The 27,871-nt window shown below is 42.1% G+C and overlaps 1 pseudogene; it reads left to right on the top strand.

Annotated features, from left to right (window-relative positions):
• The first annotated feature begins 2,270 nt into the window (after nucleotides 1-2,270).
• On the top strand, nucleotides 2,271-27,817 carry LOC126068681 (telomeric repeat-binding factor 1-like; annotated as a pseudogene).
• The last annotated feature ends 54 nt before the right edge of the window (nucleotides 27,818-27,871 follow it).

Here is a 27,871-nt window from a genome sequence, read left to right as displayed (position 1 = left end):
AATTTTATACCCTCCTAAGAACCTGACACAGTGCTCCACATAGGAAGATACAAATAGACTGTTTGCTAGAAAAGCTTTTTAGTATATATCAAGTGCCTCAAAAATGCCCAGGCCCTTTGATCCAGCAAGTTCACTCATGGTAGTATATTCCTTTTTTTTTTTTTTAATTTTTATTGTGCTTTAAGTGAAAGATTACAAACCAAGTCAGTCTCTCATACAAAAATTTATATACACCTTGCTATATACTCCTAGTTACTCTCCCTCTAATGAGACAGCACACTCCTTGCCTCCACCCTCTATTTTCATGTCCATTCAGCCAGCTTCTGACCCCCTCTGCCTTCTCATCTCCCCTCCAGACAGGAGATGCCCACATAGTCTCATGTGTCTACTTGATCCAAGAAGCTCACTCTTCACCAGTATCATTTTCTATCCCATAGTCCAGTCCAATCCCTGTCTGAAGAGTTGGCTTTGGAAATGCCTCCTGTCTTAAGCTAACAGAAGGCCTGGGGACCATGGCCTCTGGGGTCCTTCTAGTCTCAGTCAGACCATTAAGTTTGGTCTTTATACAAGAATTTGAGGTCTGCATCCCACTGCCCCCCTGCTTCATCAGGGATCACAGTAGTATATTCTAAGGAAATTTTTCTAAATTGCAGGGAGGTATCTTTATAAGTAAAGATATTCATTATTTGCCATGTAGAAACTTTGAATTCAATTACAATATTTATTGGTATGAAATAAAATGCATACAGCTTATTAAATTATTTCACAGAATTTTTTATAAACATGCAGAAATGCCTACATCATAATGCTAAATACAAAAGCAGAATATAACTTACATGCTTTCTGTTAAATTTTTAATAACTCAGAAGTAACTGTCTATTGGTTTTTTTTTTTTTTCCCAAGACTGGGGCCACTATGGGTTGGAATCGACTTGACAGCAATGGGTTTGGTTTGGGTTGGGCTGGCCAATATTGGTGCAAGACCCTAAGAAAACCTGTTTAAAGCAGTTCATTTCACATCAGTCAGCAAAAGGTCTTAATCTAACCAGCAGCATTCCAACACATATTTGGTTTTGATAAATCAAATTCTTGAATGCTAACTCCCTTTACCAACATCCTGATAAGCTCATGCCTTCTTTGGGTCAGTGTCATCTCAAAACTTAATGGACTACTTAGCTTGTTCTCTGCCATTACCATTTTTGCTTTTTTTTCTGCACCTTCATTGAAACATGGAGATAACTTATGCAAGTATTCGTATCTAAAAAACCAAATCCATTACCCTGGAGTTGATTTTGACTCAAGGTGACCCCATGTGCTACAGAGTGAAACTGCTCCATAGGGTTTTCCTGGCTGTAAATCTGCTGCAAAAGACCTTTCTAAAGTGTTGAAAAGCAAAGATGTCACCTTGAAGACTACGGTGAGCCTGACCCAAGCCATGGTGTTTTCAATTGCCTCATATGCATGTGAAAGCTGAACTATGAAAAAATAAGATTGAAGAAGAATTGACACCTTTGAATTGTGGTGTTGGCAAAGAATATTGAATACACCATGGACTGCCAAAAGAACAAACAAATCTGTCTTGGAAGGAGTACAGCCAAAATGCTCCTTAGAAGCAAGGATGGCAAGACTATGTGTCACATACTTTGGACATGTTATTAGGAGGGATCAGTCCGTGGAGAAGGACATCATGGTTGGTAAAGGAAAGGGCCAGTGAAAAAAGAGGAAGACCCTCAACCCAATGGATTGACACAGTGGCTGCAAGGATGGCCTCAAGAATAACGATTGTGAGGATGGTGCAGGACTGGGCAGTGTTTCGTTGTGTTGTACATAGGGTCGCTATGAGTCAGAACTGACTCGAAGGCCCCTAACAACAACAATCTTCACGGAAGCAGATCGCTAGGCCTTTCTTCAATAGTGCTGCCGGGTGCATTCCAACCGCCAACCTTTAGGTTAGTAGTCCAGCACAAACCGTTTGCACCACCCAGGGACTGTTAATAAATGGTAGTTGGGTTGGGTATTCCTTAACCCGGAAACCCTGGTGGCGTAGTGGGTAAGTGGTACGGCTGCTAACCAAAGGGTGCGCCGTTAGAATCCGCCAGGCGCTCCTTGGAAACTCTATGGAACAGTTCTACTCTGCCCTCTGTGAGTTGGAATCGACGCGATGGCACTGGGTTTGGTTTTTGTTTTTTCATTATTCCTTAACCCTAGTCATTTGTTCACATGCCACAATCAAGAATGTGTTACTAGGAGGACTCTTCTTGCCCAGGGGGCATGCGGATAGTAAGGATTCAGAGCCTCCCAAGGAGCTGATGGCGTGAAAGGCGAGAGACGGCTAGAAGCAGCTCTAGTGTCAGGAGCTACTTGAGTGCCAGGTGCAGGTGGGGGCCCCCAAGAAGAAGGAAGACAACGGGCCTGATAGCTGAGACCAGCTCCATGGCAGTTGGGTGGATACCTCTGTCTTTGCCGGGAATTCCACAATAGTGGCTCAGAGTACTTCCACTGGACCCACAACAGGGCCAAGGCTATTATTCATGGACTGTCCAGTCTAAGAGCCCTGGTGGCACAGTGGTTAATTGCTCAGCTGCTAACTGCAAGGTCAGTGGTTTGAATCCATCAGCCGTTCCGTGGGAGAAAGATGTGGCAGTCTGCTTTCACGAAGATTACAGCCTTGGAAACCCTATGGGGCAGTTCTACTCTGTCCTATAAGGTCTGTGAGTCAGAATCGACTCAAGGGCAATGAGTTTTTGGTTTTGGTTCAGTCTAACAGCTTATCGACTGAGAACTATATACATATATGTCAGTTTTTGACAAGAATTGCAGCAGGAAAAACCCTTGATGCACAGCGTGAAAGTGATGAACAAATTACACCTTGGGAATCAGCCCTAATGATTTGAGCTTCAGCTGAATAGGAACGTGACAAACTCCATGAAGACTTAACAGAATTTAATTAAAATTTAGGCTGTGGCTCTTTATGTGGAAAATGGCAATATTAAGGAAACAGACATCTTTAACCAAATTATATAGTGCCATTGAGTTAATTCCGACTCACAGTGACCGTATAGGACAGAGTAGAACTGCCCAAAAGGTTTCTAAGGAGTGGCTGGTGATTTTGAACTGCTGCCCTTTTGGTTAGCAGCCGTAGCTCTTAGCCACTGCGCCACCAGGGCTCCAAATACTCATATACATCTTTAAAAAGGAAATGACTCATGATAGTCTCTCAGAAAGGTGCGTTCCATTCCTTGTTTCAACACTTCACTACAACCACATGATGAAAAAATGAGGAGCTATGTGAATTGCGTATAAGTAAAAAAATCTATCTCTCTAATGAAGGCAGCAGCAAAAGTAGCAGAAAGTAAAAGAAAGAGCTAGAACAATTGTTTCTCAAGATCAACCTAATGGTGACCATATTGAAATGGAAACTGAAGCTAAATTGGATATAGGAGAAAGTGTTAGCGACAGTTGGCCGTGAATGAATCCTCAGGGGCTACAGTGACCTCAGTGAGGTCTCCCAGGAATCTCTTCTTATCTTGGTTTAAACATGGACACTAACAACAAGATCCTGATAAGAAAGAGGCAAGAGTGGAAGCTTTTCCAAGTGGAAGAAAGAACAAAGAAAACAGTGAAGAGCCACTGAAAGCATGAGAATAGGTGTTTTAAACAATCAACCAGTCACTTCGGAAAAACATCCATCTAGAAAAAAGCAGACATGGTTTTGGAAGAAAACAAGAATCTAAAATGTGCTGTGAGGAAATATGGGGAGAGAAACCAGTCTAACACCCTATTATATCATCAAATCAACAGCCAGATCAGCGTCATATTAAAAGACCGATGAAGGACTATGAAGAAACTACAATTTATTTGCTTAGGCAGTGAAGACTGTGTTTGTAAAAGCTGGATAGAGGGAGGACAGTTCACTGTTCTGATGACTTCACTTGCTTACATTTGCTGCTCATTGATGTGTCTTAAATTTTTTGTGTAAAGCATTATACTTGGGTTTTTTTTTTCCTATGTAGCAAAATCATTTAATTTATTTGAGGATTTGTGCTATAAGAGTAAAATTATTTGCCATCATTGTATTCTTCAAGATCTTTTTACTTGGATAAAATGTAAAATTGCTGAACCCTGCCTTATTTTATACCCCAAATCCAGCTCCAGTAAAAAAAGGAAAACTTACTAAGAGAAAAAAATATTTCTACTGATCTATTTCTTAACCCTGTAACACACACATAAAAATGAAAAGTTCCCAGTCAGTGAATAATAATAGACCTTTGACATATGAGCTACTGCTGCTAACCAAAAGGTCAGCAGTTTGATTCCACCAGGCGCTCCTTGGAAACCCTATGGGGCAGTTCTACTCTGTCCTATAAGGTCACGATGAGTCGAAATTGACTCAATGGCAACGGGTTTGGTTTGGTTTGGTTTTCTTGACATAAGAGGTAATTACTGGGTTTATGACGTTAATATGCTACTTAATTACCAAGACACTTGTTTGTAGAATGATAAAACTACAAGGTAGTATATCAGTTATAGTATATTTAAGTTTTCATATAAAGAGAAAAACAAAAATAATAATATACGTATGACAAAATGTGTACAATTAGCAACACTAGCTTCTTGTATTGTTTAGATTCATTTGGCTTTTGTTCCACTATTAAAAGTTCGACAAAGATGGTTTTGAATAAAGCTTCTTTGTAACCTGATGCCATAAACACCCACTTCTCTGATACTTGCATTTGGTTGCTAATGTTGGGACTAAATGGTATTGTGTCAATGCTTAAATTGATATTAACCATGATCATTTTAACATCTATAATAAATACTAAATAGATAAGGCCATACATAACTGAGGCCATTTTGAGTTTTCACCATTTTATTCTTTAGAGAATTTAGTCAAAGTCTAACAGAATCGTTCAGCATCTCTAGTTACATGTGTTTTATTTAGCAAGTGAATAAATATCTTGTCCACAATTTAGAATATTGGAGTACTTGTATAAAAAATTGAATGGTTGTATTTTATAATCTGTATTCCATTTTCTTTTTTTTTATTATTCCATTTTCTATTAAAGTCTTATAAAGTGAAACCTGTGAGAGACGGAACTCAGTGGGACTGCTTGTTTCTCCGGGTCTTGAAAGTTTTCCACCTTTGACAGGGTGCAGTCTTACCACTTTTCTATCTCTAGTTTTAGTGGAAAGTACTGCATTTGAGTTTTCCTGCTCTGACAGATTTTCTGCTTTACACAGGTTCCAGCTTTCTCAAGTTTTACTGTATATTAAAAAAGAAAGAACGGGTTACCTCATAGCACCATCTAGTGCTTATTTTGGGAAATTCCAAGTGGTGGTTCAATGGTAGAATTTTCATCTTCCATGCGGTGCAGTGGTTAACCAAAAGGTGGGTGGTTGGAAATCACCAGCGACTCCACGGGACAGAGATGTGGCAGTCTGCCTCCAAAGAGATTTATAGCCTGGGAAACCCTATGGGGTCGCTATGGGTCCGAATCAACTCACCGGCAGTGGGTTTGGTCCCTGGGTGATGCAAATGGTTTGCATTTGACTACTAGGCAAAAGGTTTGCAGTTCAAACCCAACCGGAGGCTCCTCAGAAGACAGGCCTGGTGATCTGCTCCTAAAAGGTCACAACCTTAAAAACCATATGGAACAGTTCTACTCTGCACACATGGGGTCTCCATGAGTCGGAAATGGCTTGATGGCAACTAACAACAGTGCACCTCAAGCCCAGCCACCACCATGTTGCTATGATGCTGAACAGGTTGGAGCAGAGCTTCCAGACCAAAACAAACTAGGAAGAAACGCCTGGCAATCTACTGCCAAAAAATGAGCCAATGAAAACCCTATGGACCACAACAGGTCTGATTCCATTGTGCATGGGGTCCCCGTGAGTCGGGAGCCAACTCCACAGCAACTAACAACAGCATCCCTCAGCCAATAATCATTCTGAGTATGAGAGTATCTTTTTTAAAATGACCAATTTTTAGGTGTATAAAATTTCCGGGGGGAAATATGCTACCATATTTCAATTTTTTGGGTCTATCTGGGTTTGTCGCTATAACTTTCAGGATTCTTGGTTGCAAATAACAGAAACCTACTTTCCCTGATTTAAGCAAATTATTAGGCATTTCACAGAATCAGCAGGAAGGCAGATGAACCAGGCTAGAGATACGTACAGGAAGCAAGGTAGGCTGAGCAGCAGGAATCCCAGTCAAGGCCATGCCACAGGGCCAGCTTGCCAGCTTGGTTAGTATGTCACCATTGACAGCAGCCACCTCTAGGTACCACCACCACAAGACTCGGCTGCCTCTGGACTCCACTGATCCGACATAGGTTGCTGGGGACTCTGCTGGGTGCACTTTCTATGAATAAATTCAAAACTACCACTTTTGGTATAAACATCTCAAGATTCAAAGTCTTTAATGGGAGCCTAGTTCCTCTACTGGTGTCCTAACCACCCAGGGCGTGTGAAGAGGCAGTATGTGGATCTCTTGGGTTCCATGGCCAGAGGTGAGGCCTTGCCTTCCAGACTCCCACAGTGGGTACCAGTTGTACCAGCTGCTGGCGAGTTGATTCCAACTCATGGCAGCCCCGTGTATGTCAGAGTAGGACCATGCTCAATAAGATTTTTAATGGTTGATTTTTCAGAAGTAGATCACCAGCCCTTTCTTCCAAGGTGCCTCTGGGTAGACTTGAACTGCCAACCTTTCAGTTAGCAGACAAGTGTGTTAACCATTTGCACCATCCAGGGATTTCCAAACAATGGGTATTTACCTCAAAAAAAGAAGAGGATTTGGATATCCAACTTATATAGGGTTGCCAGATAAAACGGAGGACACCCAGTTAAATTTGAGTTTCAGGTAAACAATGAATTTTTTTAGTATAAATATGCAAATATTGCATAGGAAATACAGTACAACTTGAAAAGACAATCCTGCGAAGTATTGGTGAGGAGAGCACTGTAGGACTTGTACTCTCATAAATTGCCAGTTAGTATATCCATTGGTATACCCAAGTGCATTAATAGTATCTTTAGCCTTTTATCCAATAGCTCTAATTTTAGAAATCACCATAACTTTTGACCCAGGAGTTTCATTTTAGGAAGTTTATCTAAGGAAATAATCAGAAATAGGAAAAATAATTTGTGCACATAGTGTTCATTGCAGAGTGGTTATTCATGAAGAAAAATTGCAAATAAGCCTGTCTTAGTCATCTAATGCTGCTGTAACAGAAATACCACAAGTGGATGGCTTCAGCAAACAGAAGTTTATTCTCTCACAATCTAGTAGGCTACAAGTCCAAATTCAGGGCATCAGCTCCAGGGGAAGGCTTTCTTTCTCTGTCAGCTCTGGAGGAAGGTCCTTGTCATCAATCTTCCCCTGGTCAATGAACTTCTCAGCGCAGGGACCCTGGGTCCAAAGGATGCACTATGCTCCCAGTGCTTCTTTCCTAGTGGTATGAGGTCCCGCACTCTCTGCTTGCTTTCCTTTCCTTTCATCTCTTGTAAGATAAAAGGTAGTGCAGGCCACACCCCAGAGAAACTGCCTTTACATTGGATCAGGGATGTGACTTGAGCAGGGGTGTTACATTCCACCCTAATCCTCTTCAACATAATCCAATCTTTTCTCATGAATCACAGGCAGAGATTAGGATTTACAACGTATTGGAAAATTATATCAATCACAAAATGGAGGACAACCACACAATACTGGGAATCATGGCCTAACCAAGTTGACATGTATTTTGGGGGGACACAATTCAATCCATGACAAAGCCTAAATATGCAAAATAGGGTCAAATAAATTATAGTAAATATATGATTATATCTTATGCAGTCATTCAAATTACGTTTATGAAGAATTTTAGTTACAGGAAAAACTCTGACAAAGGAATGTAATTTATATAACATGAAATTTAACATAAGTTAAAATCCACCACTTAAAAGTGTACAATAAGAAAAAAAGTGTATGATAAGGAACCCTGGTGGCTCAGTGGTTAAGTGCTCCACTGCTAACCGAAAGGTCGATGGTTCAAACCCAGCAGCCACTCCTCTGGAGAAAGATGTGGCAATAGGCTTCCATAAAGATTACATCCTTGGAAACCCTATTGGGCAGTTCTACTCTGTCCTACAGGCTTTTTATGAGTCGGAATCCACTCACTGACAACAGGTTTTTTGTGTGTTTTAAAGCGTACAATTAAATAGTTTGTTTACATTCACAGGCTTGTGCAACTATCACCACAATCTAATTTTAGGGCATTTACATCCCCTTGTACCCATTAGGAAGAAGCCCTGGTGGCACAACGGTTAAAGTACTTGGCTACTAACCAAAAGGTCGGCGGTTCGAACCCACCAGCCGCTCTGTGGGAGAAAGATGTGGCAGTCTGCTTTCATAAAGATTACAGCCCTGGAAACCCCATGCAGCAGTTCTACTACTCTGTCCTATACAGTCACTACAAGTTGGAGTCGACTGGACAGCAATGGGTTTTTGTTGGTACCCATTAGAAGTCACTCTCTATCCCTCCCCAGAATCCTTGCTATTTGATGGCAAATAAGACATTCAGTAAATTCATGGACGTTGGTTCTGGCAGAAGCATGCCTTTTTGCCATTACGGTGCCCCTACACGATGCTTTTCACGGAGGAATCCGTTATACAGAAGAGAAGATGAACCTCAAAGGATTCATTAATCTTATGTACTCCATCAACCAGAAGCAGCTGGCCTCACAGATGGGTGGAATGTCCCATTGAAGACTCAGTTACGGCTCCAATTAGAACACAGTCCCCTAGGCTGGAATACTGTTTAACAGGATACGATATATACTCTGAACCAGTGCCCAATATATAGTGTTGTTTCTCTCATAGCTGGAAATATAGGCACAGGAACTAAGGGTGGAATCTGCAGACATACCTCTTAGTATTGCCCTAATGACTCCCTAACCAAAAAAAAAAAAAAAATGCTATCTCTTATGCAACTTTAGAGCCCTGCTGGCATAGTGGTTAAAAGCTATGGTTGCAAACACATGAGGAAATGCTCTCGATCATTAGCCATTAGAGAAATGCAAATCAAAAGTACAATGAGATTCCCTCTCACTCCAACAAGGCTGGCATTAATCCAAAAAACACAAAATAATAAATGTTAGAGAGGTTGTGGAGAGACTAGAACACTTATACACTGCTGGTGGGAATGTAAAATGGTACAACCATTTTGGTAATCAATTTGGCACTTCCTTAAAAAGCTAGAAATAGAACTACTTTACGATCCAGCAATCCCACTCCTTGGATTATATCCTAGGGAAATAAGAGCCTTTACACGAAAAGATATATGCACACCCATGTTTATTGCAGCACTGTTTACAATAGCAAAAAGTTGGAAGCAACCAAGGTGCCCATCAATGGATGAATGGATACATAAACCATGGTATATTCACACAATGGAATACCACGCATTGATAAAGAACAATGTTGAATCCATGAAACATTTCATAACATGGAGAAATCTGGAAGACATTATGCTGAGTGAAATCAGTCAATTGCAAAAGAACAAATATTGTATAAGACCACTATTATAAGAGCTGGAGAAACAGTTTAAGCAGAGAAGAAAATACTCTTTGATGGTTACGAGAGGGGGGAAGGTGGGAGGGAGGGAGAGGGGTATGCACTAATTAGATACTAGATAAGTTTCATTTTAGGTGAAGGGAAAGATGATACACAATAAAGGAGAAGTGAACACAAATGGACTAAACCAAAAACAAAGAAGTTTCCTTTAAAAACTGAACACTTCAAAGGCCAGCATAGCGGGGGGTGAGGGGGGTGGGTTTGAGGACCATGGTTTCAGGGGACATCTAAGTCAACCGGCATAATAAAGTCTGTTAAGAAAACATTCTGCATCCCACTTTGGAAAGTGGTGTCTGGGGTCTTAAACACTAACAAGTGGCCATCTAAGATGCATCAATGGGTCTCAACCCACCTGGAACAAGGAAGAATGAAGAACACCAAAGGCACAAAATAATTATGAGCCCAAGAGACAGAAAGGACCACATAAACTAGAAACTACATCAGCCTGAGACCAGAAGAGCTAGACGGTGCCCGGCCACAACCGATGACTGCCCTGACAGGGAACTCAACAGAGAAACCCTGAGGGAGCAGGAGAGCAGTGGGATGCAGAACCCAAATTCTCGTAAAAAGACCAGACTTAATGGTCTGACTGGGACTGGAGGAACCCTGGAGGCCATGGACCCCAGACCTTCTGTTACCCCAGGGCAGGAACCATTCCCAAAGCCAACTCTTCAGACAGGGATTGGACTGGAAAATGAGACTGGTGAAGAACAAGCTTCTCAGATCAAGTCGACACATGAGACTCTGTTGGCATCTCCTGTCTGGAGGGGAGATGAGAGGGCAGAGGTGGCCAGAGCTACCCGAATGTACATGAGGAGAGACAGGGGAGGGAAGTACTGTGCTATCTCATCAGAGGGAGAGCAATTAGGAGTGTATAACAAGGTGTATGTAAATTTTTGTAAGAGAGACTGACCTGATTTGTAAACTTTCACTTAAAGCACAATAAAAATTAATTAAAAAAAAAAAGCTGTGGTTGCTAACTAAAAGGTTGGCAGTTCGAATCTAGCAGCTGTTCCTTGGAAACCCTATGGGGCAGTTCTACTCTGTCCTGTAGGGTCGCTATGAGTCAGAATCGACTGGAAGGCAATGGATTTGGTTGGGCTTTTTGGTATTGCAACTTTGGACTCCGCTGGTCTAGAGGTTTTAGTATTCAACAGAGGATTGCTTCCACCAGGGGGCGCAATAATGGTTCCACTGAACTGAAAGTTGAGACTGTCACCTGGCCACTTTGAGTTTCTTGTACCACTGAACCAACAGGGAAAAGGGGGGTGGGAATACCCTGATTATTAACAGGGAGTAGGGTTACTGTTATACAATGGGGGCAGAGAGGAGTATGTCTGGCATTCTGCAGATCCTGTGAGTGCTGCCTGGTGCCACCATCATACAGTGGTACAAGCTAACAAAAGAGTAGAGGCAACCCAATACAGAATGGATCATCAAGGACTCAGGCTCCTTTGAAATAAAAGTTTGGGTCCTCTTGGAAAAAACCACGTGAGATGCCAGCCAAGGGCAAAATGAACATGGAACGGGTGCTAGAGGAAGGAAGTTGTAAATATCAAACACAGCTTCTTGACCAATTGTGGATATGAGAAACAAAGTAGCTACTCATATTTTCTTGCTTGCTATATTATGTATATGCAGTATTTATTTATTGACTACTTTAATGATTTTCCCCTTTTCCCTTCTCCTACTCCTACTAGTTTCTATAAGGTGTGTTGATGATAGTGAATTTTTAATTTAGTCCTTGTCTTAGGCTGGGTTCTCTAGAGAAGCAAAACCAGTGAAGTGACCATATATATATATTTATATATATATGGTCACTATGAGTCAGAACTGACTCAAAGAAAATGGGTTTGGTTTTTGGTATATATATATACATACATACAGAGAGATTTATATCAAGGAAATGGCTCATGCAGTTGTAGAGACTGGCAAGTCCCAAGTTCATGGGTCAGGCATCAGGCTGGAGACTTCTCCTGACTAACATAACTGCAGGGGCTGATGAACCCAAGATTAGAAGGTCAGACAGTGGACTGCTGGCTCGTGGGCTGCAGAGACTGATGAATCAAAGATCGGCAGATCAGATGGCAGGCTACTGGTTCAAGTCCCAAGAACCGGAGTTCAGATGATGATGAGCCGCATTCAGGATCCAGAGCAGAAAAAAAGCCAGAGAGCTTTGCCAGAATGTCCACATATTTTGGATGCAGGCCACACCTCTGAGGAAACTCCCTTTACAGCTGATTGGCTACTCTTAGCAGATCTCATAATGGAGGTGATTACTTTATGGAAGAGCAATCAGTCCAATGTCTGCCAAATTACATCATTATGTAACTGCCAAACCCCTGAGAATCATGGCCCAGGGACATTGACACATAACCTGAACCATCACAGTCTCTGTGTTATAAGATTTCAAGGTGATATTGAGACCTAACATCACCCAGAGATGGATATGGCAATGGATGGGGCTTTGAGCCTCCGCTCTCCTTATGGAGAGAGGGTGAGAACACTCGCCTTTGTACGTAGGTTAGTTGCATTCTGTTAGGTGGGAGTATGTTGATTTGCTTTTATGTGTGGGTGTCTTATTTTCCCAGGGCTGCCATAACAAAATACCACAAAGTGGGTGGTTTTAAAGAACAGAAATTTTTTTGTCTCACAGTCCTGGAGCCTAGGAGTCTGAATTCAGGGTGTCGGCAGGGCCATGCTCTCTCTGTCTGCTTCTTGTCTCTTCCAGTTTCTGGCAGCTCCAGGCATTTCTTGACATTCTTTGGCTTTTAGATGCATCTTCTCATGTTGCCTAGGAAACGCAGTGGCTTGCTAAAGAAACTATCCCACCAACTAGAAATATCTAGGGTTAAAATCCTAGAACATTTCTTGCTTGATTTTTTTTTTCCTGTGTGGCAGGATAACCTAATTGAGAAATTAGCTGTCCCCTGTCTTCTCTGCTGTAGGTTCATCACTAAATAAAATTTGTTTTTCTCTTCATTCTCAATCTTGTCACAAAGAGTCACCAGGGCAAAGAGTGAGCTTCTTGGCTCACGTGGACACATGAGACTATGGTGGCAGCTCCTGTACGGAGGGGAGATGAGAAGGCAGATGGGGACAGAAACTGGCTGAATGGACATGGCGAATACAGGGTGGAGAGAAGGAGTGTGCTGTCTCATTTGGGGGAGAGCAATTAGGAGTACATAGCAAGGTGTATATAAATTTCTGTATGAGAGACTGACTTGATTTGTAAACTTTTACTTAAAGCACAATAAAAGTTTAAAAAAAAGAGTCACCAGGGCTTTATGATATAGAGGTCTGGTTTTTACTTGTCCTAGGAAGAGAGTAAAGAAGTCTTTGTTTCTAAAAATTCTAGGTTCTTGAGAGCTTAGAGCTGGAATATCTGAGAGTGGAAGCCTCTGAGAGTGGGAGGAGTAGAGTGTGTGGTGCAGGCCAGCCCAAGGAAGTGCTAGATCCCCTGAGCCAGCGCAAATGTCAGAGAGGTAGAGTCTCAGAGTGCCCAGGGGATCTGTGTCTCCCTCCCAGCATGCTGCAGGAGCCTGGAACAGGTAGTTTAAGTTCTACTGGGGGAGTCTTTTCCTCCAGGCTCAGTTGTCCTCCCAACACTGATTCGGGTTCATGATTCTCGGTGACTTTGACATCTGATCTACATGGATAGCCATTCTACATCCTGACTTTTCACTTCCATGACCTTCTTCACCTCCAACCATCTTTTCCTCCATCCTGCATCTGCCATCCTCTCTCTTGGTCACACAGTAGACTTTTTCAAAAGCCCAACCCTGGTTAAAGCCAACTGTCCCCCTACTCCTTAATTCACATAAATAATTGAACATTGGTGTAGAAAGTACAGCACTTTCTGCTGCGCTGGTCTCATTTTAAAATATTTGCCCTTGAGTCACAAATGGACAGAGTTGCCTCACAATTGTACTACACGCCCACAGTCCATTTTCTCTCCCACCCCCGCTCTCCGGAAGGGTCCTTATCAAACCATCTCCACTCTCTTCAAATCTCCAGTGCCCCCTCTCTATTCTCATCCTCAACTGATGCCCTTGTGTTGTACTGCATGAAGAAAATAGAAGCCATTAGATGGAAACTCCTCCGTCTTTCCACCACCAAACTCACCAACCCTATCTGCAGCTGCATTCTTTGTTTTCCTCCTTAGTACAGTGCAGGGAGTGTCCCTCCTGCTATCAAAGGCCAGTTCTTTCCTTTGGACTTTGCATCCCTTTGCCTCACATATTTTCAAGACTTCGGCTCCTTCAATAATCCCCTCTCTCTCCTGCATATTAATTACATCCTTTCTACTTGATCATAAGTAAAAAATAAATAACAATTTCTGTTGAGCGTATTCTGACTCAGGGCAACCTGATGTGTGTTGGAATAGAACTTTGCGCCATAGGGTTTTCTTTTTCTTCTTTTTTAAAAAAAATTTTGTTTATTTTGTTGTTGCTGAGAATTACACAGCAAAATATACACAAATTCAACGGTTTTTTTTAATTGTGCTTTAGTTGAAAGTTTACAGCCCCAAGTTAATTTGTCATACAAAAATTCATACACTTTTTTTGTGACATTAGTTGAAATCCCCACAATGTGACAGACAGCACAGTCCCCCCTTTCCACCCTGGGTTCCCTGTGTCCGTTCAATCAATTCCTGTCCCTTCCTGCCTTCTCATCCTGCCTCCGGATAGGAGCCACCCATTTAGTCTCATGTATCTGATTGAACTAAGAAGCACACTCCTCACATGTGTTATTTTTTTGTTTTACAGTCCTGTCTATTCTTTGAAGAGTGGGCTGTGGGAAAGGTTTCAGTTCCCGGCTAACAGAGCGGTCATTGCTCCAAGGGTTCCTCCAGTCTTAGACTATTAAGTCTGGTCTTTTTATGTGATTTTGAGTTCTGCTCCACACTTTTCTCCTGCTCCATCAGGGACTCTCTGTTGTGTTCCCTGTCAAGACAGTCATTTGTGGTAGCCAGGCACCATCTAGTTCTTGTGGTCTCAGGCTGGGGGAGTCTCTGGTTTATGTGGACCTTTAGTCTCTTGGGCTAGCATTTTCCTCGTGTCTTTGATGTTTTTCATTCTCCTTTGCTACAAGTGGGTTGCGTCTTAGATGTCCACTTGCAAGCTTTTAAGACCCCAGAAGACACCAAAGTGGGACACAGAACATTTTCTTAATAAACTTTGTTATGCCAATTGACCTAGATGCCCCCTGAAAACATGGTCCCCAGACCCCTGCCCTTGCTACTCTGTCCCTCAAAGTGTTTGGATGTATTCAGGAAAGTTTTTAGCTTTTGCTTCAATTCAACAGTTTTTACATGTACAATTTAGTGACATTGATTACATTCTTCGAGTTGTGTAACCATTGTCATCCTTCTTTTCTGAGTTGTTCCTCTCCCATTAACATAAATTCACTGCCACTTAAGTTTCCTAATTTTTCAAGTTCCTGTTGTCAGTTTAATCCAGATCTTGAATAAGCAGAATGTTCAAGGCAGACATTCTTTACTCGTTAAGCTAAACTATTGTTTGGTTTTAAGAAGACTTCAGGGGGTATTTTTGGTTTAAGATTGAAAGATTATCTCAGAGCAATAGTTTCAGGAGTTCATCCACCCTCCATGGCTCCAGAGCTCCACAGAGTTTTCAATGGCTAATTTTTTGGAAGTAGAGTGCCAGACCTTTCTTCCAAGGCACCTTGAGTGGACTCGAACTTTCAACCTTTTGGTTAGCAGCCCAGCAGGTTAACTGTTTACATTACCCAGGGACTCCTCTTAATCATATCTATGTGCAAGTAAACATGCTCTAGTGTTTGTTCTCTTTTAAAACCCCCTCCTTTGACCCCAAATCTTCCTTCTAGCTACTGTCACATTTTGCTGCTCCCCTATAAAACCAAACTTCTCAAAAGCATTGTTTATATGTATCCTTGCTTCCTGCTCTCTCCCCCTAGGAAAATAAGCCACCCACCATTGGGCTTTTGCCCAGAACCACTCCTTCAAAACCATTCTTGTTAATGAGAGGGCTAATTTGCCCTATCCACCACAGCCCATACTCCTTTGGCTACTAAACATTCACCCATACCCTTTTATCCAGTGTTACGGATTGAATTGTGTCCCCCAAAAAGATATCATGACGTCCTAACCCCTGTATCTATGAATGCGACCTTGTTTGGAAGTAGGTTCTTTCCTTGAAGATGTTATTGGTTAGGTTAAAATGAGGTCATACTGGAGCAGAAAAAGAAAAAAAAAAAACCTGTTGCAGGCCAGTCAATTGTAACTCATAGCAACCGTATAGAACAGAGTAGAACTGCCCCCATAGGGTTTCCAAGGAGCAGCTGGTAGATTTAAACTGCTGATCTTTTTGTTAGCAGCTGAGCTCTTAACCGCTGTGCCACCAGGGCTCCTACTAGAGCAGGGTAGGTCCTAATTCCATCTGCGTGGTATCTTATAAAAGGGGTGAACAGACAAGGAGACAGCGTCACACAGGTGGGATCACCTATACACCTGCAGAGGTATGTGCATATGTGCGTGTGTGTGTCTGTGTATCTGTTTGTGTGTCTATGGACACACCACAAACACAAGTAAACAGGGAAAATTTGTCCTTGACACATTACTGCCTGCCTCTCATTGGATGGTCCCCCATTTTGTTTAAATCCCCTGTCCCTGGGCTACTCCTAATTTTCCTAGGCTACAGAGAGTGCCCACTGTGTGTCCTGTAGAGCAGAATTTTCTCTGCTTTCACCCCTACTCACCAGCTCTCTTTTAGGTGACAACAGAGATGAATGGGTTAATAAGATAAAAGCAACCTACTGTTTCTTTAGCAAGCCACTGCGTTTCCTAGGCAACATAATGCTCTTGTTTCTCCTGTTTCCAAAAGCCCCTTTGGAGGGAATGGTGAAAACATTAACCTTGGCCAGCACTCAAGTCCCTACCCTCCTCCTCCCCCTTATCACTCTACTCTTCCAGCAGTTGACCTTGCCTCCTGCTTCGCAGAAAACAGTGAGGCCGTCAGGGGTGAACTCCGTCAGCCTTGAGGTCTTCACATCTCTCTCCCTCTCCTCTCAAAGGATGAGGTATAATCCCTTTGCCTGACCTTTTGATTTTATCCTGTCCTGTCTCATTTCAAGCCACAGGATCAGTTAATACCCCTTCTTCCCTGTATTTTCAACCTACTGGCTATGTTGCTGCATCCTCAATCTATTATAGCTTTCAGAAAAACAAAAATCCAAGTCAAGAAATCCAACTTCCCTCTGTCCTCCACCTCCCCTTCAGTAGATCTTCTCGAAGTAATTGTTTGATCAATAGGCTTCCCTGATTCTAACATCTCCCTCACCCCCTACCTGCTGCCTTCAAGTCCGTTCCAACTCATACTGACCCTATAGGACAAAGTAGAACTGCCCCGTCGGGTTTCCAAAGCTGTAATTTTTACGGAAGCAAACTGACACATCTTTCTCCCATGGAGCAGCTGGTGGGTTTGAACCACTGACTTTTGGGTTAGCAGCCCAGCGCTTAACCATTGCTCTACCAGGGCTCCTTCTCCTCACACCCTAGGCTTCCATCCTTCTCAAGCCACACTAAAAGGGCTCTAGTGTAGGTAACTGTGGACCTCCTAACTGCCCAATCCAACTTACTCTTTAGTCGTCATCGTTCTTGATTCCTTGGTAGCACTCAACACTCTGAATGTCTCCCTCTGGGAAACTCTCTCTTCCCAAACCACACTCACCTGGTTATCCTCCTACCGCCTAGTTGGTTTATTCTCAATATCCTTGGTGAGTTCCTCTTTCTAGCCCTACAATGTTAATATCCCTGAGATTTTATCTTGGCCTTCTTTTTCTCTTCTCAACCAGGCAAGTAATAGGAATGAGTAATGCAAGTACAGAAGGAGCCCTGGTGGCACAACAGCTAAGCGCTGGGCTGTTAACCACAAGGTTGGCAATTCAAACCCACCCAGCAGCTCTGCAGGAGGAAAACCTGATGATCTGCTTCTGTGAAGATTACAGCCAAGAAAACTCTACGGGGTAGTTATACTCTGTCACATGGGGTCACTATGAGTCAGAATTGACTTGAGGGCACCCAGCAACAATGCAAGTACAGTGGATGTGTAACAGTATAGTATGTGCTGAAAAGTCACAAAGAAATATGTTATTTCCCTTTTTTCTTGAAACAGCAACCCTCTTCTCCATCTTTCATTTTCCACATGGGTTCAAAAAAAGATTTGACTATTTTCTTAACTCTAAAAAAATCAAACTAGTTGCTATTGAGTCGATTCTGATTCATTGAGACCCCATGTGTGTCAAAATAGAACTGAGTGTGCTCCACAGGGGTTTCGATGGCTATGACCATTTGGAATTAGATTGCCAGGCCTTTCTTCTGAGGTGCTTCTGGTTGGACTCAAGCCTTCAACCTTTCAGTTAGCAGCCAAGCGCATTAACCATTTGCGCTACCCAGGGGCTTCCCTCTTAACTCTACTATTAACAAAAACAGAGAAAATATGATAAGACAGCTGATACTTGGTCTCAGTGTTAGGAATACAGTAGGGAGAAATAGGTCTCCTTTAGATGTGCCCTCTAAAGGAGGAAGCTGCTTTTCAGCTCTGGCCAATCATTGCCATGCAGGAATGTGATGCTAGATCTTCCAAGTATAAAAGCAGTCAGGAATATGGGTTTTGTCTTCATGTAAAGTACACATTTTTTAAAAAATTACAGCCTTGGAAATCTATGGGGCCATTCTACTCTGTCCTATAGGTTCACTATGAATTTGAATTGACTTGATGGCAATGGATTAGGGGTAGGTGGACGGGGGAAATAGATGAAAATATTGGGAAACAATACTGATGGTTACACAACACGGTGAGTGTAGTTAATGTCACTGAATTGTGCACATAAAAAGGGTTGACATGGCAAATGTTTGTTCTATGTATTTCATCACAATAAGATTTTTTTTTTAATTCGATGGATTAAAAAAAAGAAATGTGAGTTTTGTGTAAAAATCTTTTTTTTTTTTTGAATGTTGACAAGTAATACTTTTAAAAAATGTAAAATAATGTGAGGGTCAAATAAACATGCCTCCAAGCCCTTTTCTAGTCACCAGGGCCAACAATTTTCAACCTTGGCTTAGCACATTGTGCAATAAGTCTTGGAAAGGCCTCTGTGTTCTAATCTCCCTGCTGATCTGATTCAACACCAGTGATTTCAGCTGCCACCCACAGGCTGATACCACTTGTCTTTGCCTCTCCAGTCCAGACTTCTCTCCTGAGCTCCAAGTCCAAATATCCAACTGGACATGTGTCTTATATTCTTAGTGCTGCTACAACAGAAATACCACAAGTGGGTGGCCTTAACAAACAAAAATTAATTTTCTCACAGATTAGGAAGCTTGAAGTCTGAATTCAGGGTGTTGGCTCTAGGGGAAGGCTTTTTCTCTCTGCCAGCTCTGGGGAAGAATCTTTGTCTCTTTTCAGCTTCTGTTCATCAGTTCCTTGGCGATCTTCATGTGGCGTGGCACCTATCTTCCCCCATCTGTGCTTCCTTGCTTCTGTGTCTAATCTGCTATTTTATATCTCAAAAGTAATTGTCTTAAAACACACCCTACACTGACATTGCCTCATTAACATAACAAAGAAAAACCTATTCCCAAATGGGAGAAACCAAACCCACTGCCGTTGGCTTCAAACTCATAGGGACCCTATAGGACAGAGTAGAACTGCCCCATAGAGTTTCCAAGGAGCGCCTGGTAAATTTGAAGTACCGACCTTTTGGTTAGGAGCCATAGCACTTAACTACTACACCACCAGGGTTTCCTTCCACAAGTATAGGAGTTAGGATTTACAACATATATTTTTGAGGGACACAGTTGAATCCATAACACCCATGTATGCCTCCTCTCAGGAGCCCCGGTGGCCCAATGGTTAAGTGCTCATCGGCTAACCAAAAGTTCAGGGGTTCGAACCCACCAGCTGCTCCATGGGAAAAAGATGTGGCAGTCTGCTTCTGCAAAGATTTATAACCTTGGAAACCCTATGGGACAGTTCTACTCTGTCCTATAGGGCCACTATGAGTCAGAATCACCTCAACGGCAACCAATTTTTTATACCTTCTCTCAGTGAGTGATACACCGGTCACCCAAGCAAAGGTTTTAGGTATAAATTGGCTGTAGAGGGGATGGGAAAAGTAGAGGAGGAATCCCAAGCCTGGTCCCTTCTATCTCCTTAACATATATCCATCCCAGGAGCTGATTAACCATTAAGCAAGGTACGCACGGGCTTACTTGTATTCACTTATTAATCTGTAGTACACAATTTCACATTGAAAAACAGGTGAAATTGTGCACTACAGATTAATAAGTAAGCCCGTGTGTACCTTGCTTATTGGGTAATCAGTCCCTGGATCCCTCAACTATGCCCTCATTATCACGATCTTGGTTTAAGCTTTCATTTTCTACTGCGGTGAAGCTCCTCACTGGTGCCCTTGCTCCAGTGTCTATTCCTCCAATGCATCCTCAGTGCTTCTACCAGCATGGTGGAGCCCTGGTGGTGCAGTGGTTAAGAGCTGTGACTGCTAACCAAAAGAAAGGTCAGCAGTTCAAATCCACCAGTCGCTCCTTGGAAACCCTGTGGGGCAGTTCTACTCTGTCCTATACGGTCGCTATGAGTTAGAATCAACTCGATCAGTGGCAACCAGTTTGGTTTTTGGGTTTTGCCAGCGTGGTACACACCCTACACTGACATTGCCATATTAGCATAACAAGCTTCATGTTATGTTAATGAGGCAAATATTAACACATTAACAAAAAGCAAAACTGATCTCATGTAAAGCACAGACTCTAGAGCCAGACTAAAAAAACCTGAGTTTAAATCCCAGCACTGCCTCTTACTAACTTTGGGCAAGTCACTTAACCTGTCTGTGTATCAGTTCCAACATCTATAAAAGAGGATGAGTAAAGTGTTTAAGAACAGTGCCAGGTATATCAAAAAAACCTATTGCCAACTCATAGCGGCCCTGTAGGACAGAGTAAAACTGTCCCGTAGGATAAAAAAAAAAAAAATTTTTTTTTTTTTTTTAATCTTTACAGACTCAGATCGCCACATCTTTCTTCCACGGAGTGGCTGGTGGGTTCCAACTGCTGACCTTTTGGTTAGCAGCTGAGTGATAAACCACTGTGCCACCAGGGCACCTGGCCTGGTATATCCCAGAAACCACCCAGTGCCGTCGGGTTGATTCCGACTCATAGCGACTCTATAGGACAGAGTAGAACTGCCCCACAGAGCTTCCAAGGAGTGCCTGGCGGTGGATATATAGCACTCAATAAACAAACATGTTGGAGCCCTGGTGGCACAGTGGTTAAGAGGTTGGCTGCTAACCAAAAGGTTGGCAGTTCGAATCCACAGGCTGCTCCTTGGAACCCTATGGGGGAGTTCTACTCTGTCCTATGAGTGTCTATAAGTCGCTATGAGTTGGAATTGGCTAGACGGCAGTGGGTAGGGTTTGATTTTTTTGTAAATAAACATGTTAGCTGTGATGTTGGACATGTCATTCCTAGCTTCAGTATGACTGGAGTGCTACAGTCACAACACAGCCTCAGCCAAGCCCCCAGAGAGCTCTGAGGCTAGGATGGCCCCTCAGAGTTGTCTCCAGTTGGGGCAAGGGTTACAGCCTTTATACTCCTGTATTGACTAGCCATTACATACGGGCTACCCTAAGAAGGAAGGAGCCCCAGTAGTGCAATGGTTAAGCACTTGGCTGCTAACTGAAAGGTCGGTGGTTTAAACCCACCAGTCACTCCGAGGGAGAAAAGACCTGGCGATCTGCTTCTATAAAGATTACAGCCTAGGAAACCCTATGGGGCAGCTCTACCCTGTCCTACAGGGTGGCTATGAGTTGGAATCGACTCAACTGATGGCATACAACAACCCTAAGAAGGGGATGTGATTTGGGGCTAGGAAGCTCTCTTCAACCCAACGCAGTCTCCGGAGAGGGATTCAGTTGAAAGCGGTGAGTCATCAACACTTTCAGCAGCTGAGCAAATGAGTGTTTCAGTCCTGAAGTCAGGAGGGAGGGTGAAATGTGGGTGGCACACCACAGCATCCACCACAGTTAAGTAACCCTTATAAGGACTTTAGACTTGATTTTATTGACAATGAGGAGTCATTAAAAGGTTTTCCCAGAATGGGACAGGCTGTTTCCCACCTCAGTGTTTCTCACGAGGATTGGAATCACATGGGGTGCTTGATCACTTGTTGGAGAGGCGGTGACATAGCTAGGGAACAGCACAGCACTCAAGCCAGACACACTGTATTCTCATTTGAACATTGCCACTTCCCAGCTGTGTGACAGTGGGCAAGTTCCTTAACATCTCTGTACCTAAGTTTCCTCAGCTGCACTGTGGGGTTGATATAACCAGCTGCCTCCTGATGTTTTGTGAAAAATACATGAGTTAATCCATATAAAGGGTTTAGAACATTGCCTGGCATATAAGTGCTCAAACAATGTTGTTTTTATTACATGCCGTCGAGTAGATGTTCAACTCATAGCAACCCCATGTGACAGAGTAGAACTGCTTCATAGGGTTTTCTAATCTGTAATCTTTACAGGAGCAGATCACCAGGTCTTTCTCCCACAGAGCTGCTGCGTGGGTTTCAACCACCAACCTTTCAGTTAGGATCTGAGAGCGTAACCATTGCACCACCAGGGCTCCTGCAAACGATGTTAGCTATTTCTAAAAATGCAGACTTTCAGGCTTTACCTTAGCCCTGCTGGATCAGAATCTTTAGCGGCTGATCCTAAGAATAGATGTTTTAATAAGTACCTCACCCCTCTGGATTATTCAGATCTTCACTGACGTTTAAGAATCATTGGTTTCCATGGATAACTCATCCTCTTCCTTATCTAGTTGTTGAGCAATTCTTAAGACTCAGCTCAAATGTCACTTCCTGTACGTAACCTTCCTGTGTCTCACCTCTCAGCCCCCCTTGCCCACCTTCCCCTCAGTGTGTACAGACCCCAACCACAGCATCTATAACTTTTTGACTATCTCCCCTTGCTAGTCTATAAGCTCCTTCCTTGAAAGGCGGAGACTTTGCACCCTAGCACCCAACAAAGAATCTAGCACAGAGCAAAAGCTCAAAAAAGATTGGCAAAATGGATATTAGATGGGGAGGCTCCTTTTGGGTCTCTTTAAAATCTCAGCATTAAGCACTGTTTTTTTACTCTAGTCCGTGAAATTGAAAATGTGGAACAATCTATTGCTCAAGACATTTTTAAAACCTTTTATTGCTTTTTACAGTAATAAAGTAATTTAAGTTTAAAATCACTCATAATCTCAACAGCCCAGAGGTAACCACTATTAACTTTTGGGTGTATTTCCTTAATTTTTTTCCCCTGTGCATGTGTATTTAACATAACAGGTGACCACATTCAAAGCAATTCAATTCTACAAATATTTATTGAGCACCGACTGTATGTTAGACTGTATTCTAAGGGCAGGGGATACACCAGTGAAGAAAATATATAAAATCTCTTTTCCCATTAGAGGAGATAAGCAATTTTTAAAATGAGTAAATGATATTGTATATTAAAAAAAAACCAGGAAGCAGCAAATGTGGTGGAGAAAAATAAAGCCGAGTAGGGGGACAGGGGGTAGGGCAGTGATAATGCAAGTCATGAAAAAGTAAGGGAACGATCCATGAGAATATCTGGAGAACAGATTTCCCAATAGGAAGAATCACAAGTACAGAGGCCCTGAGTTGGATATAAGCCTGGTTGTTCAAGGGACAGCAAGGAGGCCACTGTGGCTGGAGTAGAGTGACCCAGAGTGGTAGATGAGTTCCTAAAGGTAAGGGTGGGGTAAGTGTGGGTTGGGGAACTGCAGATCCTGTAGGCCACTTGTAAGGACTTAGGCTTTTACTCTGAGTGAGATGAAGATCATCTTTGGACAGTTGGGTGGTTTTCAGTCTTTTTTGCTGACATATATCATGTTCTGTGATTTTTCGACACTTATCTCTGGTCACATCTCTGAATAAAAAAAAAAAAATTTTTTTCTCTTAATACTTCCCTAGAAAACATGCCCTTTGGCAATTCTTTGGTCACAGGTTACAAATAATTTGAGGCTCTTGTTGTATATTGCCAGAGAATATTCTAGAAACACTGTACCCAGTCACAACACAATTTTATAAAATAATATTTTATTGTGTTTTCAGAGCAAATTAAGGTTCTCGTTTAACAATTACTACACAAATTGTTCTGTGACATTGGTTACATTTTTCACATGTGTCAACATTCTCATTAATTACATTCTGGATGTTTTATTTCCATAATAATCTTTTTTTTAAAACTTACACAGTTTATTGTTACCTAACTTTTTTTCTAAATTTTATTTATTTTTTATTGTTGAGAATATACACAGCAAAAAAAAATAGCAAAGCATACACCAGTTCAACAGTTTCTACCTGTACAATTCAGCTACATTGATTACATTCTTCGAGTTGTGCAACCATTCTCACCTTCCTTTTCCAAGGGGTTCCTCCCTCATTAACATAAACTCACTGTCCCTCTAAAGTTCCCATCTAATCTTTCCAGTTGCTGTTGTCAATTTGATCTTGTATAGATAGTTCTTAAAAGAGCGTAATGCTCAAGACAGAGCTTTGTTACTAGTTAAGCTGAACTATTGTTTGGTTTTAAGAAGATTTCAGGGGATATTTTCTATTTAAGGTTTAAATATTATCTCAGGGCAATAATTTCAGGTGTTCATTCAGCCTCCATGGTTCTAGAAAGTCTAGAGTCCACGAGAATTTGAAATTCTGTTCAGTAATGGTAGCCGGACACCATCCAGTTCTTCTGGTCTCATGGCAAAGGAGACAGTTGTTCATGGAGGCCATTAGCCACACATTCCATAACCTCCTCCTATTCCTGACTCTCCTTCTTCCTCTGTTGCTCCAGGGGAATAGAAACCAATTGTTGTGCCTTAGATAACCACTTGCAAGTTATTAAGAGCCCAGGCACTATGCAACAAACTAGGAGGTGGAACGGAAGCACTAAACATGTTATTAGGCCAATTAACTGGGATGTCCCATGAAACCATGACCCTAAACCTCTAAACCAAGGAGTCAAAACCCATGAGGTGTTTGGTTGTACATAAGCAGCCTCAGCAGCTGTTCTTTCTTGTTTTTGTCATTGTCGTAAATATATCTATCACACAATTTGCCAATTCAACTTTTTACAAGTGTACAGCTTATTGACAGCAATTATAATCATCAGCTGTGCAACCCTACCCTTAAGCAATGCAATTTTTCCATCACCGTTAACCCCCTCCCCCTCCTCCCCCTCCCTTCTGACTCTGGTAACCACTAATAAACTTTGGTCTCTGTACATTTGCCTTTTGTTGTGTTTTTATGTAAGTGAGGTCATACAATATTTGTCCTTTTGTGATGGGCTCATTTCACTTAGCATGATGTTTTCAAGCTCCATCCATACTGTAGCACATATCGAGAGTTCATTCTCCTACTCGCTGAGTAGTATTCCATTGTATATATGTACCACATTTTGTTTATCCACTCATCTGTTGATGGGCATTTAGGTTGTTTCCCCGTTTTTGCTATTGTGAATAGTGCTGCAATGAACACTGGTGTACAAGTCTCTTTTTGGGTCTCTGCTTTCAAGTCTTTTGGGTATACACCTAGGAGTGAAATTGCCAGGTTCATTTTCTTTTTTTTTTTTCAGTTTAAACAAAAACTTATGCACTTACAAATCAAGCTGGTTATAAAACCTGTTGCCGTCAAGTTGATCCCAGCTCATAGCAACCCTACAAGACAGAGTAGAACTGCCCCATAGGGTTTTCTAAGCTGTAATCTTCATGGGAGTAGATTGCTAAGTCTTTCTCCAGTGGAGTGGCTGGTGAGTTAGCAGCCAAGCACTTAACCACTGCAACACCAGGGATCCTTTTAAGTTTGCTATAAACCCATTGCTATATTTTTATACAGTGGATTCTGACTCATAGCGACCCTATAGGACAGAGTAGAACTGCCCCATAGGGTTTCCAAGGAGCAGCTGGGGGATTCGAATTGTTGATCATTTGATCAGCAGCCTGAGTGCTTAACCACTTCACCACGAGGGCTCCACAAGTTTGTTATCGTGAACATGTATTATGGTTCTACATTTTTCAGAAAAGAAATAATAAACCATTTTTTCCCAAGGCTAAAAGTGACATGTGCCAAGTATTGAAAATGTAGAAAAGTATAAAGAAACTAACAGTCACAACAGTTAACATTTTAGCATGTTTCCTTTCAGGCTTCCTTTTATGTATTTTTTTTCTACATAGTTGAGTTCAGACTGTATATAGCTTTGTTTCCTGCTTTTCTCTCTTAAAATAAAAACATAAGTATTTTCCCAAAACATGATGATATCTGGATAGCTGAACCATATGCCATTTTATGGTTTTATTACAATTCAAATAGATGAATTAATTTGGTATTTCATTAAAGTCGAACATTTAGGCTGTTTCCAGTTTCACTATATTAAAAATGATTCTCTAATAAGCATCTTAGTATGAAATCATTGTCAGCATTTCTAAGTGTTTCCTTGAGATGGATTCCTACAAGTGGAATTACTGGGTCAAAGAGTAGATTTCAAGAAGTGAGATTAATGGATAGAAAATATTTTTTATGGACAACAAAAGGTTTTACCAAGTTCTCTTCCCAACGGTATAGGAGCATCTCATCACTCTTGTCAGCATTGTATGCTACCTTTTCTTTCATCTTTCCTACTCTGATAGGTGAACGTGGTATCTTGATTTTTTTTTTCTATTACTAGCGAGACTGAACATTTTTCATAGGCTTATTCATCATTGTTAATCCCCTCGTTTGTACACTACCTCTTCCTATTTTTGCCCATTTATTGATTAAAATCTTATGAATTTCCTTATCAATTAAAAAGAGCTCCTAAAGGATATTAATCCTGTGTCATATTAGTTGCAAACGAAAATATTTTTTGCAAGTTTTTTTTTAAGTGTCTTGGCCATATACATTTTTTTAAAAAAGATAGTTAGATTGTAACTACCGATGAATGCTCTCAGTTTGAGCTCTAGTTTCCCCATTGTTAAAGAGTTTTGACAAAAGATCTTGGAAGGGCCATTTCAGGGAATCCTAAATTTAGCTCTGTGAGAAAAACGTGTGGGCCCAATTTAAAGACTGTTTTGTTCATATGCACTTTAAAATCATTTAAGAAGATTGGGGGTGGGGGAATGGAAGAGTTTGTGCCAGAAATCTTTGGCCAAGTCAGGTTTTAGAATTTTGAGGTAAGAAAAGCCAGTTCTCTCTCCTCAAGTCTCCTGCGTATTGGGAGGGGGGGAGCAAATTATGTGCAGGCGAACAGAATCCTTGATGGAAAAGTACTGCTCTGGGCAGCAGATGTGTGCATGGCTTGGTTTTAATTATTTTTCTCCCTCTCTCTAGCCTTTCTTCCGCTCCCCTCCCCCTTCCACAATAAAGAGCTCGGCCAGGTTAAGGCTTTGGAGGGTAGAGACAATCCTTCCTCCACGGAAGCCTACTCACGCAAAGCCTGCTAGCAGGGTGAAATACCTAGGAAAGAATAGGAGGCCAAACCTAGGGTATTTCCAAACTGCCGCTTTCGTCTGGCCTCCAGCTCAGGGTTATTGTGACTGCCAACTGCCAAGGGGTAGCTCGACAGACTTCAAACAGAAGAACGTTGCCAAACAAAGAAACTTCGAACATTATTCTGGGCCAAAAAAATTTTTTTAAAGTGCAACAAGAGAATGTTGCTTGCTGATGCCTAGTGACCCAGCAAATCAGAGACTGCAAAAGGGTTTAGTTTTTTGAGAACAATCCCGAAGTAAATCGGTGATCCTATCCTTTTCCCCAGATATTGTGAAAGTTGCCAGAGGCCTGGGTGCTTTCAGCTGTCCCATTGGTGTCTACCCGCAGCATCTGGGGGTTGGGGTGCGTTGCATTCGCTCTAGGAGAGGGAATAGGGATCCCCAAGGAAAGAATGGGTAGGCGGAGTCTTTAAGGTGGAAAAAAGGAGCTCAAATTCTTGTTTTTAACAGGGCCTCGTGGCCCCCAGGGGTGGACGGGGTCTTGCGGGGGGTGCTAAGTCTGAAGCAGGAGACAAGCAGTCGGTGACTGGCGCGCAGCAGGTGGGGGAGGGGGCCTCGGACAGTGCACTGCCAAGCCCGAGCGGGTCTGTCAGCGAGGAGCAATGAGGGTGGCCTAGGAGGGCCTAGCTAGTGGCTGGAGGGGGAATGGCGTGAGGCTGG

The sequence above is a fragment of the Elephas maximus genome, chromosome X (genome assembly GCF_024166365.1).
Source record: "Elephas maximus indicus isolate mEleMax1 chromosome X, mEleMax1 primary haplotype, whole genome shotgun sequence".
Lineage (NCBI taxonomy): Eukaryota > Metazoa > Chordata > Mammalia > Proboscidea > Elephantidae > Elephas > Elephas maximus.
This window is presented reverse-complemented; position numbering and strand designations above follow the sequence as displayed.